At 44.2% G+C, this 17,707-nt stretch overlaps 1 protein-coding gene across 1 annotated transcript in view; it reads right to left on the bottom strand.

Moving 5' to 3' along the window:
- Nucleotides 1-17,707, bottom strand: part of LOC140682096 (DDB1- and CUL4-associated factor 12-like) — a 205,373-nt gene that overhangs the window by 13,947 nt on the left and 173,719 nt on the right. The window lies entirely within an intron of this gene.

Below are 17,707 nucleotides of genomic sequence, written 5' to 3'. Positions count from 1 at the left end.
ATGCCCAGTAATGCCTAACCCCTATACCCTATTGAGTAAATCCCCCCATCACACCAGTGGTTTAGTGTGATAGACCTAAAAGATGCTTTTTGGGCTTGCCCACTAGCAGCAGAAAGTAGAGATATATTTGCCTTTGAATGGGAGGACCCCGATTCTGGGAGAAAGCAACAGCTTTGGTGGACTAGGCTACCGCAAGAGTTTTCCGAATCCCCAAACCTATTTGGTCAAGCACTAGAAGTACTACAATTTTTCTCCATCAAACCTGAGATAAAACTTGTCCAATATGTAGATTATTTGCTTCACTCATGACGGGAAGAAAAGGAGGTTCGAAAATCTACCATAGCATTGTTAAAATTTTGGGGGACCAAGGACTTCAGGTATCAAAAGGGAAACTCCAATTTGTAGAGTACGAAGTAAAGTACCTAGGACGTGATTTGTCAAGGGACCAGGCAACTGAACCTTGAGAGAATTACAGGGATAGTCCCACTTCCATGGCCAAAAACTAAGAGGGAAGTTTGAAGGTTTCTAGGCTTGTTGGGATATTGTAGGTTATGGATTGAAGGATGCATGCAGGCTGTCAGGTTCTTGTATGAAAAGTTAGTAGAAGAAGAGATTAGGTGGGAAAAAATTGATGAGCAAAAGTTTGAAGCGTTAAAGCAAAAATTAGTCAGTGCACCAGCACTGAGTCTTCCTGCCTTAGACAAACCTTTCTATCTGATTGTTGATATAGAAAAAGGGGCAGCACATGGAGTACTAGCCCAGGACTGGGGAGGATCCAGGAAACCAGTGGTCTATTTATCAAAACTGCTAGACCCTGTCAGCCGGGGTTGGCCAACCTGCATTCAGGCAGTGGCAGTGACTGCCATACTCGTAGAAGAAAGCAAAAAATTAACCTTTGGGGGAAAATTGAAAATATATTCCCGACACCCATTTAGAAGTATCCTAAGCCAAAAGGCTGAGAAATGGCTCACCTATTCCTGAGTGTTAAAGTATGAAGTCATCTCAATAGATAATGATTTAGAGCTAATCGTGAGTAATCAACTCAACCCTGCCCAGTTTTTATATGGAGAACCAGATGAGGAACTAATACATAATTGCCTAGAGGTTATAAACTATCAAACTAAAGTAAGAGAGTACCTAACAGATCAATCATTCCAAGGAGGGAAACAATTGTACATTGATGGATCTTCACAGGTAATCCAGGGGCACCGGGTATTGAGGTACGCTATAGCGGATGAAGGGTTGGTAGCCACAGAAAGGGGAAAGTTACCTTCCAACTGGTCAGCCCAAGCATGTGAGTTATATGCCCTAAAATGGGATCTGGAAATATTAACACAGAAAAGAGGAACAATATATATAGACTCAAAATATGCTTTTGGAGTAGTGCATACCTTTGGAAAAATTTGGGAAGAGAGGGGGCTATTAAATTCAAAGGGAAAGGGACTAATTCATGAAAAACTTATTTTAGAAATGTTAGAAACCTTACATTCACCAGAGGAAGTGGCAGTAGTATATGTTAAAGGACATAAAAAAGGGGTGATTCAAGAGGCGCGGTAAGGTAGGGGCAAAAAAAGGCCATATCAGACCTCTATTCTTCCTCAATTGTCTTTTAATACAAAAGGGACTAGAGGGAAAGACCAAGTTAGCCTCTGTACTCACCACTAAAATACACCTACTATGGGTAGCAACCCCATAGGCATGGTAGATGAGAGTCAAAGCCATAACAGACCTCTGTGATGCCCTTTTGTCCACTTCAAATAAGCGTGTCTAGGGAAAACCTGAGATTTTTTCCTCTGGTTCCCACTGTCCTTGCCCACATCAACAGATGCTAGTATGACTCACTGAAGAGAGAAAAAATTTTTTTAGTTAATTGTTTGAGCCAAGTGACTTATAGAAAAGGAGAAGGGGGGTTTGTTATAGGTGAGTAATGCGATGATTGACTCTCACAATTAAAGGGCAAATATTCTGTATATGTTAAGAGAAGTTTTGTAGATATATAGTTATGTTTCTCCCCCCTTGCATTGTTATCATGGGATGGCCTGGGTAGTCAGGGCATTTGGGAGGGTTGGCTTGTTACTATGACAACACCAGACCTCCAATCAAGATGTAAGAAAGTGATCTCCACCACCGGACAGAGAAGAAGGATTTGATTGACAAGTCTTTGGGAGGGGCTAAAGGGCAGAACATCCATTGTGTGAATGAGCACATGATGATAGAATCCTTTGCTCCCAGCACTGTAATATTTTCTTTATTCAGTCTTCTGTTTTATTTTTGATAAGGTTTTAATAAACCTAAATTTTTTGAAAGTGAGTATCATTTCTCACAATTCTGGGATGGCTAATTAGCTCAGCTGCAGTGACAGAGACTTTTAAACATCCTTGCACCATGTTGCACAGTGCCTCTTGTAGTGCTTACAGAGCATCTGCCTTTATCAGCTGGATTTTTATGGGCCTAGTGGAATCTCAACCAATCCTTACTGTTACAGTATGCTCGGGATATGCTTTTCCCCATTTCCAGGGACCCCCGTGACTCTGATCAGATATGCCTGCTCTGATGAGGTTGGAGGAGAGCCAGAAAGCCCTCCCTGTCCAGAGCCTAGATAAGGCCATGACCCTTCCTGTTTGCTTTCTTTCCCCCCGATTTCATGGAATAAAGAAGCTGGACAACCACATCAGGGATAGAGCCTCTTTTGAATCTTTGCCCATCTCCTGGCATGCCTCCCCTCAAGGCCTCGTATATCTGAGCTAGCCTAATAATTGGGAGGTTGAGAGGGGTAGGAGCGTCACCTTACTCCAGATAATATTAATGTTTCTGTAACTGACTGGAAATTAATAGCATTGTAGTATTGTACCATTTGCTGCTTTCCCGGAAACTTTGTCTTAGGATAAATTACAAGCATTTTTATCCTGTGATATTATAGGAGAATGTTTTGAATAGCATGTCCATGGTATTTTCCAACTCTGGTTAAATGTCAGTCATCTGCTTTCAATTATAAAAGGCTATTTGTAGATGCATCAACTGGCCATGGCAGGAACAAATCAGTGAGCTTGAAAGACCTTGGGGAACTACATGCTGGTCAGCCTCTTGTCAGCTCTGTGAAGTTGATAGACTGAATAGTATTGAAAGCCATTTCCAAACATATTGAGGACAAGAAGGTGATTTGTAGTAGTAAGCATAGATTTACACCAGGGAAGTAATGTCTGACTGCCCCGATCACTTTCTTTGATGATCAATTATGGCTTTGGTAGATGGGGAGGGGATGTTGTTCACTGATATTTCCCCCCCTCTCAGCCCCTAAATTATCAGGCTAGCCCAGGGATCCGAGGCTTTGAGGGGAGGAATATCAGGAGATAGGTAAAGATTTCCAAAAGAAGCTCTTACCCCGATATGTGTTGGTGCAGCTCTCTCTATTCTGTGATGTCCAAGGGGAGAGTGCGGCAAAAGAGGACAAACAGGAAATGTCAGGGGTTTATCTAGGCTTTGGACAGGGAGGGCTTCTTGGCTCTCCGCCAACCCTATCAGGGCAGGAAGGAGGGGTCCAGGGTTATCTGATCAGAGTCACAGGGATCCCGGGGAATGGGTGAAAAGCATGTCCTGAGCGCAATGTAAAACTTCACTTTGACTTAAGCAAGGCTTTCAATAGTGTTTCCTATAACAGCCTCATAGACAAAATTGATGAAGCACAGATGTGGTGGTTTGACCTTGGCTGCATGCCAGATGCCCACCAAAGCCATTCTACAACTCCCCTTCTCATCTAGACAGGGGAGAGAAAATATAACAAAAGGCTCACGGCTTGAGATAAGGACAGGGAGAGATCACTCACCAATTACTGTCACTGGCAAAACAGACTTGACTTAGAGAGATTAACTGAATTTATTATTAATAACAGAGTAGGATAATGAGAAATTAAAAAAAAAAAATCTTAAAACACCTTCCTCCCACCCCTCCCTTCTTCCCAGGCTCAACTTCACTCCCTATTTCTTTACCTTCTCCACAAGAAGCACAGGGGGATGGGAAACACAGGTTGTGGTCAGTTCATCAAATGTTGTCTCTGCTGCCCCTTCCACCTCATACTCTTCTCCTGCTCCAGTATGTCTTGGGATTGTTTTTTTTATTCCATACCATTTTTATTTTGTGTCCAGGGTGATCACTGTCCGTCCTCTCCTCATCTCTGGGAGTATCGGATGGGTGGAGACCAAGTCTGGTATTTCCTGCGAGAGTTGAGGGCAGGGAGGGTTTTCTCTTCCAGTGGGGTGATCGCCTTGTGGGCCACATAGCGTGGTGTCTCTGACTAGAGATACTGTTGCCTTACAAATTTTGCTTGTTTCTTTTTGTTGTTTTTTCCTTCAACACTGACTGGGCTTACTGGCTTGCTTTTCTGCTGCTTCGGAGCCCAGCGACAGTGCGTGCTGTGCCGGGACCTGGGAGCGACTAGGTTGGAAGAGACCTTCAAGATAATAGAGTCTAAGCCATGCCCTAACACCTCAACTAAACCATGTCAGTGAGTGCCCCCTCCCCTGCTGGGGGCTGCCCCCACTGCGCAGCCTGACCCAGGGACAGGCCATCGCTGGTGAGCTATCCAAGGGACCTGATGTAGTTATGAAGTGGGTATGTATGTCAGCACCCGGCACAAGCGAGATAGCTCTCCAAAAACTTGTGCCCTGAGCCTCCGTCTGACCCACATCGTTATTCACAAAGGTGTTCCATATGTGATGCATTACACAACCTTTCAATGCATATTCTACCCCTGACCCCGCCTGTCCTTACCTCTCATGCTAAATAGGTCCATGCCCTTCTGGGCATACGTGGTTTGCTGTGGTGGTTGCACAGTGGTCTCTGAGGCTGAAGATTGTGGTCTTCCCCATGATTGAACTTTTGAACTTTTCTCCTTTGCGCATGCGCTTTTGGTCCTTTGGTGCTTATCTGAGTATGTCGGACAGTCTTGATAAGCTTGGAGACAGAGGAGCCTCTTTATCTGGGTTCTTTGCATGTCCTGGTCTCCTCTGGTATTCTTTATGCAAGAAGTTTCAGAAATTTCCATTTTCCTATGCCCTTTGTACCATGGAAGATGTTTCTTAAGTAAAAGGTTAAAATTCAACACATAATTCTAGAAGCTAAAATTTAAATGCTTAATTAATTTTGTTAACTCAAGTGAACTCCAAAAATCTCCATTTCTGTTCCCCCTTTTCTTAAAGTATAGTCAATTATTTTACTACAGGGGTCCTGATCTAAATTCTGACCTACCATCATGACAGTTCTCCTTCAGTAGGATTCCATGAGTTCTAGAGAGTGAAGTCAGAATGGCCACATGTTTTAACATTCTCCAATTCCACATGAGTGTTAAAATAGACATCATTAAACTTATAGTAACTAAAATTAATAAAACTATAATGGGGTGACATAAAATGTTCATGATCCCAGTTGCAGTTGGTGACCATCCAAATAGTGCATCCCGCCAGTTATGACTTGTGTCTTGTTTTATTCTTTGCAGGAATCTGTTTATTTCAGTTATGTCATGGTGGACAGTTACCAGAGTTCTCTGCCCATTCTTTTGAATCTCTTCTACAATTTTGATTAGATCTTGATGTTTCATTAATTGTTTTACCAGGGTGTCCGAGACTGAGAGGCAAGATGTTTTCTATTGCCATCTGTGTAGCAGTTGTCCTCTGGGCAGTTTTCCTTATCTCCTGTTAATAGGCCTATCAATGTCTTGCCACATGACTCAGAGATAACTCCCTCCAAGAGCCATTTTCTGTTTAAGAGGTGATCAAGGACCCACCACATGACTCAGAACGATATCAGCCCATTGTGAGATGCTCTGCCCAGGGGGGGAGGAGCTAAGCATTCCCACCTAGATATATCCTGGGATTTTTAGACAGAGAGGCAGCCTTCCCACAGGTTTCCAAGAGGACACAGCTGGGGTTTTCCACTAGACTGACTACACCTTTTCTACAGGACCACTGCTCAAACAGAAACCACATCTGCCACTCCAAGAGGACTGCAGCCACTCCAATTTGGACTGCTACCAACACGCTGGCCAGAGGGGTGTCAGGTTGTATTCTGACTTTGTCAGTGGTCTTCCTTTTGTATTATTGCATGTATTTTGTTTCTTTTCCCTTTTCCCAATAAATTGTATTTCTGACTTGGAGTATCTCACTGGTTTTGCTTTCAAACCAGAACACAGGGTTAAATTAATTCCAAAAGGTGTAGGTGGTAACTCGTTATATGTTGTGTAGTTTGATTTTATTAACTGGTGCGATACAACTGGTGCTGAATATACAAAGTCACACCCAGTAACCTTAATAAAGTTGCAAATACAAAAATTGGAATGATTCTTAATAGATAAGGGGACCTTGTTCTTATCAATTTTTATGACATCACACACAGTCCTTAAACACACACAGTCATCACCTATATACACTAGTACCATTTGTTGGTTGGTGTCTGGGTGGATCTCAAAGTGGCAAATGCCTTGGTCAGTGTCAAGGCATATGTCTTGAGCACTAATCAAATTACTCTCACAGTTGAATCCCTGCTGTTCCTGAGCAACGCAAGGCTCTAAATTAATAGTTTGCCATTTCCCTTGGATTTTCCAAGCCCATACCCTGTGTTCTGATGGGTATAATACTGACTTTTCATAACTTAACCCTAAGGCAACAATGGGATGAATAGCATGAACTGTGGCATTATGTATAGTGAGCACAAAGTCAGTAGCTGTGTTAGTGGTGGGATTATATATAAAATTTACCATGGTCCGCCAAGATTGGAAGTTTCTCTCAAAGTCTGTAGCACTGTCTCAGACAACCTTTCGTACTTCAGTTGGAAACACTCCCTCACTCCCTTCTCTTATGATTAAAGCAGCTGTTGACTGTATCCATAACTGTGTTTGTATACACCTAAGGGCTAAATATATTTTATCCTGTACCCCCTTTAATGCATCTACTAGTAAGCTATGGTCTTGATCTTCAATTCCTCTCCATCTTGGCAACACCCGTGAGACTTGCCACTGACTGTTTCCCAATGCCAATAGAGATGATTGTAAAGGCTGTTTTAATTTTATCAGGTTGCTAGTTGCTACAGCTAATTTGTTCATTGATATTTCGGAGTCAATCCCATTCAAAACCCCTAACCCGGTCCCTAACATCCTGGTTAAATCCCTTCGCATTCTGTCTCTGAAGTGTACTTGCTTTTGCAGCCATTTTGTCCATCCCTCAAAGGATGACCTTAGGAAAGGGGAGCAAGCTGGTTGAACCATCGAGATATTAGTTTGCATTAACAGCTCGACATGTTTAAAGGACCATTCTGGGTTAAATAACAGTTTTTGTTGACCTGTATTCCTTATAACATATGGGCCGATTTCATAAACCTTAGGTTCAAGCTTAAATGGCATATTTTGGGTTTGTGCTTGAGTGCTGGGTTGGGTTGTAATGGGCCTGGCTATAGCGCTTATTGTAAATTTGAAAGACAGCCCAATAGTGTTGCAGGCCCAGAGGCAAACCATGTGGATAGTTTGTCTTAATGTGAAGTTGTACCAAGTCTAATTAATTTGGATAATTGCAAATCTTCTGGAGATTATTCACACTGATTTGGGTTGCTTTACTATGAGTAGTCCCATTAATCATTCGACACCCTATCTTAATTACCTCCTCTATGGTCCCTTGTGTCGGAATCTGTGGTATTGATGATTCCGAGATTGTAGAAAGTCTCTGTCTTTCAGCCCCGAAGCCAAAGAAGAAGCCATAATTTGTCTGTGCTGGTTTTCAAGGTGGTTTATTCTTGCTTATCTCTAACATGTTCTGCTGCCCTGCCGCAGGTCTGTCCTGCAGGGCAGCGTGCAGGGCTCTGCCCCTCAGTGGGATGTTACAAGCATTATATACCAGAAACTACCTGTGCTGGATTTACAATAATGTGCCAATATCTATCATCTACATTGAACAGTGTGTCCCCAACCTAAACCAACAGAAAAATGCTAACACTACAGTGAAACATGGAGGGCATGAAGAAGGAGAAAAAGGACAAGACACACCCAATTTCCTCCATCTTGTCCCCTTTGAACCCCTAATCTAGAAACCTAAAATTTTACTTTTGCACCTGTGCCACACTAATTATTACTTATATCAAACACTCAGAGCTTGTAATTCATCCTGTAAGATTGAAAACTCTTTTGCATGGACAGAGATCAGAGACAGTGTCTCTTGGGGCTCGGTACAGGGAGGGTCCTGACCCCTTGCTGGGGTCCCAGGCCTTCCAGGGCAGCCAGAGGGAAGCTCTGCATTCCCACACCTTGAAGTGGCCACAACCTCTGTTTCTGCAACTCCTGCTTTTTATATATCTGGTTACTGCGCATGACCAGAGTTGTTAGATTTAAACCTTTTAAATCGGAAGGTTTCCCCATGGATCCAGTGTATTGAGTAAAGGCTTGGGACCAAGGCCATTCAGCATTGTTCTGGCTAGGAGTACTTTCTAATTTTCGGATTACAACTATGATTGTAAACAACACTTCAGCAAAGATCCCCACCCACCATGATACATTCATTTGCCCAGGTAAGTTTAAGTTTCAGTTCACCATCACCCAGTGTTATTCTCCAAGGGGCTTCTTGGGCTTTCTTAACACGGCTGTGGTGGATCCAAGTGTTTTGTTCCTTAATCTTGATTGCAGTGAAGGTAGTAAGGAGCACTTGGTACGGTCCCTCCCATTGTGGTTCCAGGGCATTCTCTGTAAGAGACTTAAGATATACATAGTCTCCAGGTTGTACATCATGTACTGGTGCATCGAGCCCTGTACCCTGAGTTCCGGACACATATTTTTCAATTGCTCTAAGCTGTTTATTTAGAGCGATCATATAGGAGGTTAGTGACATGTCTTGGGTAGACATTCCCTTCTGCACCCCATATGGTGTCCCGTAAAACAAGTCAAAGGGACTCAGCTTTTCTTCAGTCCTGGGTTTGGTTCGAATCTGAAGTAGTTCTAATGGGAGGGATTGAGGCCATGGCAAATTAGCCTCTTGTCCCAATCGTACAATTTGTTGTTTGATCAAATGATTAATTTTCTCTACCTGACCACTTGATTGAGGGTTATATGGGGTGTGAAGTTTCCAGTCTATGCCCAAGTATTGGCTAACTTGTTGCACTAATTTTGTGATAAAATGTGGTCCTCTATCTGAGGAGATTGTGGACGGGACTCCAAAGCATGGTATGATTTCCTGTACCAATACCTTAGTTACCTCCTGAGCTTTAGAAGTCCTGGTGGGGAATGCTTCTGGCCATCCTGAAAAGGTATCTGTTAGCACCAGTAAAAACTTATAGCCCCCCCCCCCTCCTTTCTTGGCAATTCCGTGAAATCAATCTGCCATCGCTGCCCAGGCCCATGACCCTTCCCAATCTGGCCAAGTTTTGGCTTGGGAATATTTTTGGGGTTGGTCTGGAGGCAAAGGTCACATTGTCGAGTCACTTGTGTGATAGTTGCCCGTAAATGTCTAGCTATGATAATTTCATTTAGATATTTATATAGGGCATCAATTCCCCAATATGTCTTCTGGTGTTCTTCCCTTATTAGAGACCATAATAAATAGGAGGGTATAATTAATTTTCCTTCTGTGGTGGCCCATCCCTTTCGGTTATATTCTCCTTTTTGCTCATTGATCAGTTTTTTGTCTAATTTGATGTATTTTGGCTTACTTTCAAGGGAAATTTGCCTGTCTGGAATCAGGGCCACCTCAGTTATTACCTCAATTTTTGCTGCTTCTTTTGCTTCGCTATCCGCCAGCTTATTCCTTTCTTCCAGTTCTGAGTTTATCTTCTGATGAGTCTTAATGTACCTGATTGCTACTTTCTCTGGCACCTGGACTGCTTCTGGAAGTCACAGTATTTTGGATGCATGTTTAATGTTTTTCCCTTGAGAGTTCAGCAGTTCTCTCTCTTTCCAAATGGCTCCATGAGCATGCACTACTCCAAATGCATACTTTGAGTCCGTATATATGTTTATTTCTTTCCCTTTTGCCATTTCTAAGGCCTGAGTTAGAGCAACTATCTCGGCCTTTTCTGCAGAGGTATTGGTTGGCAGGGGTCCATATCCTATTACCTCCTTGCAGGCAGTAATTGCATACCCGGAGTGCTGTTTTCCACTGATGATATAACTGTTTCAATCAGTAAACCAGACTTCTGCATTCTCGAGAAGGGTGTCCTTCAAATCAGGGCAGCTGGAATAGGTGGCCTTGATGGTCTCCAGGCAGTCATGTTCCACTGGTTCCCCTTGGTTTCCACTGAGGAAGGAGGCTGGATTGACAATGTTAGTCACCACTATCTCCACATCATCTTGCTCCACCATAATAGCTTGGTATTATGCTTTATGCAAGAAGCTTCAGAAATTTGCATTTTCCTATGCCCTTTGTACCACGGCAGAGGTTTCTTAAGTAAAAGGTTAAAATTCAACACATAATTCTACAAGCTAAAATTTAAATGCTCAATTAATTTTGTTAACTCAAGTGAACTCCCAAAATCTCCATTTCAGAGTGACTCCCTGCCCAACCTTGCTGTTCTCTACTACTGCTTCAGGGCTTCTTAATACACTGTAACCCAACACCTGGACACCCCGCAGCTTCTGGCACGGCTCTGGAGTTTCTGCTACCTTTTGTTTGCCACTCCTGGTTGTGCCTGCCTCTGCCATTGCAGCTGCTGCTCCGAGGTTCCTGCTACAGCCCATTTCGCCAACTGGAGGGGCACTGAGATCAGCTGCCCCTGTGAGGTTGTTGTCTTGGTTTGAAAAGACAGGAGTCTGTGAAGGAAGGAAAGAGCTTCCCGTGAAATAGAAAATGTAAAACTCCTCCCTCCGAATTACCACAATTTCAAAATTAAAAGTCTCCCAGGCAAAGATATAGGAATGGGAATAACAGTTCTTTACTAGGAAAAAACTAAATATAAAAATGTAATTAGTACTAACAAAACTACTGATAGAGTCAGAAACCTTACATCCTGAGGAGTCAGGGTGTTGGTAATACTCCAGTTAAATGGTGGCTGCTTTTCCTGGAGTGGCAGATGAAATGCTGCTGAAGCGGTGATCCTGTACAAGAGTGAAGTTTTCTCTGAAGGTCTGGTGATAGAGTAGATGGGCCTGGTCTTCCTCTGGGGATCCAGCGGGGAAGAAGCTGCTCCTCTGGGAATCTAGCAGAGAAGCTGCTCCTCTGGGAATCCGGCGAAGAGGCTGCTCTGATGTCCCAAAAAATGCTGATTTTATGCAGGTAGGAATACTTGGCTCCTCCCTCTGGGTGGAGCATCTCACAATGGGATGATGTAACTTTATCAGTCATGCAGTGAGTCATTCAACAGCCCATTAACAGAAGATATCTCCCCGGAGGGAGACATTGTTCTTGGAAGAGATAAGAAAACTGCCTAACTTAACAGAAGATACCTGCCCCACCTCCAACAGATGGCAAATAGAATACATGCTTATCTTACAAGCCAGGACAGTTGTATAGGAAACCCCTTTTGCATCTCTTCCATCTGCGCATCTGTCATTGCCCACATGGAGAGAGGCGGCTGAGCTCGCACCACAGCGCCCCCTGCAGCTGTGGGGGGAATCATCGCACCTGCCCTGCCCAGGCTGGAGCCAGCAATGCCCCTGCTGGCTGTGAATGTAACTGCACCAAAGGGGAAGTGACTGCAGCCAAGAGAAGGCTGCTATTGGGTTTCTGGTTTTGTTTGTTGTTGCTGCTGCTGTTGTTTGTTTGCCTTGTTATACATATACATATACGTATACATATACATACTAGCAAAAAACTGTCCTTCCTTTTTCCTATATCTTTGCCTGAAAGCCCCTTAACTTCAAAGTTTTAATAATTTGGAGGGAAGGGCATCACATTTTCTATTACAAGGCAGGTTCCTGCCTTCCTTGGCAGACACCTGTCTTTCAAACCAAAACACAGTGTGTGGTCACTCTCATGGGAGACAGTCTTCCATTAACTTCTCCAACATGGGTCCTTCCCATGAGCTACAGTCCTTCATGAACTGCTTTAGCATGTGTCCTTTCCATGGGATGCAGTCTTTCAGGAACAGGGTGCTCCAATGTGGGTCCCCCATGGGGTCAGAAGTCCTGCCAACAAACCTTTTCCAGTGTAGGCTTCTTTCTCCACAGGATCACAAGGTCCTGCCAGGACCCTGCTCCAGCACAGACTTCCCATGGGGTCATAGCCTCCTTTGGGTGCATCCACCTGCTCTGGTGTGGGGTCCTCCATGGGCTGCAGGTGGATATCTCCTCCAACTTAGACCTCCATGGGCTGCAGGGGGACATCTCTGCTCTGGCACCTGGAGCACCTCCTCCCCCCCTCTTCTTCACTAACCTTGGTGTCTGCAGAGCTGTTTGTCTCACTTATTCTCACTCCTCTCTTTTCTGGTTGCTGTTGCATAACAGTTTTTTTTCCTTCTTAAATATCACAGAGGCACTACCATTGTTGCTGATTATCTCAACCTCGGCCAGTGCTGGGTCCAACTTGGAGCCAACTGGCATGGAAGCTTCTAGTAGCTTCTCACAGAAGCCACCTCTGTAATCCCTGCTACCAAAACTTTGTCATGAAAACCCAATACAACAGACTAAGTGTATGAACAGTGAGGTGGATTGAAAACTGGATGAACTGCTGGGTTCAAGGGCTTGTGATCAGTGGCACAGAGTCTAGCTGGAGACCAGTCACTGGTGGTATGCTCTAGAGTTTGTTCTTGCCACCAGTGCTGTTGAATATCTTTATGACTTGGACAGTGGAGCAGCGTTGCCTCAGAAAGTTCACAGATAACACAAACCCATAGGGAGTAGCTGATGCACTAGATGGTTATGGTGCCATTCAGAAGGACCTTAACAGGCTGGAGGAATGGGATAACAGGAATCTCATGAAGTTCAACAAAGAGAAATATGAAGTTATACACCTGGGAAGTATCGTAAAAAATGTGGTGAACACCAGATGCAGGAAGAAATGACAATGTCTGGCTCCAGATCAGAAGGCTGAGGATCTGCTTTATTAAAACTATACTATATTACATTAATATACTATTTAAAGAGATACTGTACTATTCTACATACATACTTCTTACTTACCTATCTAACTACCAAAACCCGTGACTGCTGAGAGTCCGAGACACAGCTGGATTCGATTTGTCATTGAACCCAAACAACCTTCACCAGAATCCAGTCAAGCAATCAATTCAGGTAAACAATCTCCATACCACATTCCACATGGGGAAAACAAAGGAGGAGAGATAAATACTGTTTTCTCTTCTTTTCTCTGTGCTTCTTCTGAGAGACAGAATTATGTCTCTCTGTCCAGAGAATGTGAATGTCACAGCGAAGGAATATCCCCATATGCCAGTGTGGGCTGGATCCCACCATCTGGAAAGCAGCTTGGCAGAGCAGGACCTGGAAGCCCTGGTGGACAATGAAACATAAGCCCTTGCAGCAAAGGCCAAAAACATCCTGGGCTGCATTAGGAACATTAGGAAGACTGCTGCTAGCAGATTGAGGGAGGTGATCATTCCCCTCCTCTCACCATTTTGGCACTGGTGAGACACATCTGGAGTGCTGTGTCCTGGATTCCACAATACAAGAAAGACATGGGCATACTGGAGGAAGTCCAGTGAAGTGCTGCTGAGATGATTAAGGGACTGAAGCACCTGACATACAGGTACAGGCTGAGAGCTAGAATTGTTTATCTTGGAGAAGAGAAGGCTCAGGGTGTTCTTATGAAAATTGAAATACAGAAAATTGCATTCAAACATAAAACTTTTCTTACTGTGAGAGTGGTTAAACACTGGCATGGGATGCCCACAGAGGTTGTGGTATTTCTATCCTTGGAGATATTCAAAACTTGACTGGACGTGGTCCTGGGCAGCTTGCCCTAGTTGACCTTACTTTGAGCAGGGCATTGGACCAGGTGATCTCCAAAGGTCCCTTTCAATCTCAACTATTCTGTCATTCGGAGAATACAGGAACCAAGCATTAGGGGATATGACTTGACCTCTCTGACTATTTCTTATTCCAAGAGTTTGTTAGTAAATTGAGAAAGGTGACAGGAAAATCCATGTTATATGAGCCAGATTTCCACCTGTAGTCACTTTCTATTGCTCTGTGAAGAATATTGAAGCTCTGGATATTTCTCTTCCCCTAAGCAAAGTGGAGAAGCCTGGGTGCAGGACTAAAAGCTTTCCCCAAAACTGTTGCAATAATAAGCAGACGAGACTCAGTTTCTTCATGCAGAAAAGCTGAATCTTTATTGCATATCTCATATTTTTATAGGATTATCAGAAGGCACTGTGTTAGATCTAATTGGGTAACAATATACTGACATTCAGTTAATTGGTCAGTAAATGGCATTTTGCATGTCCATCAAATTTTTCTATTTCTAGATTGTTTACATATTTTTTTCACTGATTCTCATGGACAGATTTCTTGTTTTTGCAGGTGCAACTTATTTTCAATCACAAGAATAGATTGTTATGCAAACTGACTTTCATTCTTATGATTTTTTCACATGGGAAGCTACAAGCTAGCTGCTTGCTTAGCCAGAGTAGCAGGGCCTAAACCATATTTTTACAAGGCCTTTCTTTTGTAAGGTATCACCTATATGCAACACAAAACCAAATGCACTCAAAGTACAACAGCAGCAGCCTACTGTATATGCACTGATATCAAAGAGTCATAGAATGGTTTGAGTTGGTATGGACCTCAAAGGTCATCTAGTTCTAACTCCCCTGTTACAAACCGGTTTAAACACAGAAGAGTAAGGAAAACTAAGTCTCTGTGAATAAAATGGATCAAACCCAGAAAGGTTCTAAATATACCCAAAAAACATGATTTAAACCAAATGAGGTTAGATGTTGGTGCCAAAAAATTATATATTTTATTAATTAGTAAAGAAGGCAAAAGAAAGAAAGAGAAAGAAAGAGAAAAAGAGGTGTGCATGGGGGGGTAGGGTGACAGGGGGAGAGTGGCAAGGGTTAGGTAGAAGCATATCACCCTTCCAAGGGTCCCAACAATGTCTTGTTCCTCCCCTCCATGTGGTCTTGGTAGTGAGAGTCCCCTGCCACCCCAACACTGCCGAAAAGTATAGAAGCCAATGGATTAAGATGCATTTGGGCCAGGTGAGAGCACCCAGCTGCCTCCCCTGGGGAGGGCAAGCTTGACACTGTCCCTTGCAACACTGTGGATCTGTTGCATCATGCTGCAGTGCTCTGGTGCAGGGTCTGAGGACCTCTTTGGGGGAGTGTTTGATGGGCCAGGACACTCCCTCTACTGTCCTTCACGTGGATGCAGCTTTTCCCAGGGTGAGGGGGCCCCACAGCTGAGCTCCTCTGCACAGTGGAGGATGGGCGTTCATTGCCCCAACCAGAGGCTTTTTCACTACACACCCAAAGCTCCTCTCCCTCCCACCTTTTGGTGTGAGGCTCTGTTCGAGCCTGGCAGCTCATAGCCCCCGGGCTGTGGTCTCCATCCCAAAGGTGCTAAGCTTGATCCCTCGGTGAATGTATTCTTCTCCTCCCCAGTTACTTTATCTTATCTCCATCAACAAGTAGTCCAGGGCCCCATTCAGGGTTTTGGTGGTTTTCTCTGCAGCTTTTGTAAAGTTTTGCTATAATAGGCAAAAGTCCTTCATGAAGATATTTAAGCCATAAATTATAACATTTCAGTTTCTGACACCCCGTCGATGGGCAGGGACACCTTCCACTAGACCAGGTTGCTCCACACCCTATCCAACCTGCCCTGAGCACTTTCAGGGATGGGGCATTGTCATGGTTTTGTATGAGAGACATTTAGGGAAAGTGATGCAAAGCTTCCAGCCACTAGAAAGCTGGGCACACCTCTGTAAAAAACACATGTTAAAGACGAAAGAATCCCGGGAACTTCCTCTTTTGCTTCCCACCTGGGGACAGGTAACACGGCCCGCCGGCTCCCCATCTCGTGGCCAGGCCGGGCTGGGAGGCCCTGCCGGGGAGGGGGGGGGGGGAGCACCAACCCCCTCTCCGGGGGGTCTGGGGGGACTCCAAGCCCCATCCTGGCCGGGCTGGGGCCCAGCAGCTGCCAGGCAGGGGAGGCTTCGGAGCCCTGGCCGGAGCAGGGCCGGCCGTGGCTGTTAAGATCTTGCCACCAGGTCCCCTCCCCCCAGCACGGCTGAGACCAGAGGCGGCCCTGTAGCCCATGCAGAGTGGTCCTGCGTCTGGAATTGAACGCAGAGAAAACCAAAGACCAACCATGAAGTCGATCCTGGCACAGCCCCAGCTGCAGCTCCCGCCACAAGTTACCGGCGAGTCACGTGACCATTTGCAGGGCCCAGGCGACATGTTAACCCTTTCAGTGACACAATCCTCCCTCGAGTGAGAGAAAGGAAAAAGATGCAAGCATGTAAAGGAACAACATGAAGACATTGAGGTCAGTGAAGAAGTCAAGTCCCAGATGGGAGGGATGAAGAGATGCCTTGATCTTGGGGCTGAAATCCTCTTGTAAGCTATAGAGAAATACTCTTTTTTCCCTATAACGCATGAAACTATGGGGAGATGAAGGGTTCAAATCGATATCGAGCAAAGGCCTCCATGCTAAAGTAAGTAGATGTTAAAGTAGCTGTGATCCCATGAGAAGTTTGAACAGAGAAAGAGAGTAGTCCTGTGCCCCCAGAAGAAGATCTCTGTTCCCAGAGATGAACATGATTTCAGAAATAGATGAGAACTTTTGCCTTTGAACAGCTCATCTTTAAAACAATACCCCATAAGTCGACATGGCCCATAAACAAGCTGTGGGAAGGCTTGTGGAAATGGGAGGGACTTCACCATGGCAGGGTTCCCCAGGCGGTTGTTATTCGTGATGAAATTGAGAGCCACGAGAGAACTGTTTTTTCCCCTTGTGGAGAAGTCTCCATAACATTAACAAGAGGGACTTGACTCCTTAAGTGAACTGAAGAAAGACTATGTTAGAGGTGGTAAACTGACTGGAAAGCTTAGGTTTTGTTTCTTTACATTGTCAATGGAAAAGAAAAGGTTGTGGGGGGTTTATTTTCATTCTTACTGCTTTTTTCTTTTAGTTACTGTTAATAACATTTTCTTTATACCCTTTTAAAGTTTTGAACCTTCTTTGCCTTTCTCCTAATCCTACCTCACAGCAGGAAATGAGTGCACTGGTGATTGGCCAGTACTGAAACCCACCACACTCAGTGGTGCGCTGCCCAGGAAGTCTCAAAATTGGCGAAATCTCAAATTGGCAAACCAAAACCACTACAGATATCCACAACTTCTCTGGGCAACTTGTTCCAATGCCTCACCACCCTCACAGTAAAGAATTTCTTCCTAAGATTCCTAAGATCATTTCTCCTACAATTTCTTTCCTGAAAAAGTCTCTTATGAAGTGGTTTCATCAGAGAACAAGATCAGAAGTTTCTATAGCTGAATATCTCTCTACTGGCATCCTTGCTGGCCTGATTGCTGCATGGTATCCAGCAGTAGGATGCAGGCTGCCAGCACAGCACACAAAGAAATAGATCATGCTTTCCCAGGTGTTTTTCTTAGCGCTGACCAACTGTTCCTCACCCTCTTGGCTCTGAGACCTCTTTTAGTGCTCATATACATTTAGAAATCAGCCACCATTGCTCCCTAGGTGAATATTTACCTAGAATACAGCAGCTATATGGGGAGGAGTTTTACAGCAATGGTGCCAGTTTGTGTCTCCCCAAAGGCAACCTTA

Source organism: Taeniopygia guttata, chromosome W (genome assembly GCF_048771995.1).
Source record: "Taeniopygia guttata chromosome W, bTaeGut7.mat, whole genome shotgun sequence".
NCBI lineage: Eukaryota > Metazoa > Chordata > Aves > Passeriformes > Estrildidae > Taeniopygia > Taeniopygia guttata.
This window is presented reverse-complemented; position numbering and strand designations above follow the sequence as displayed.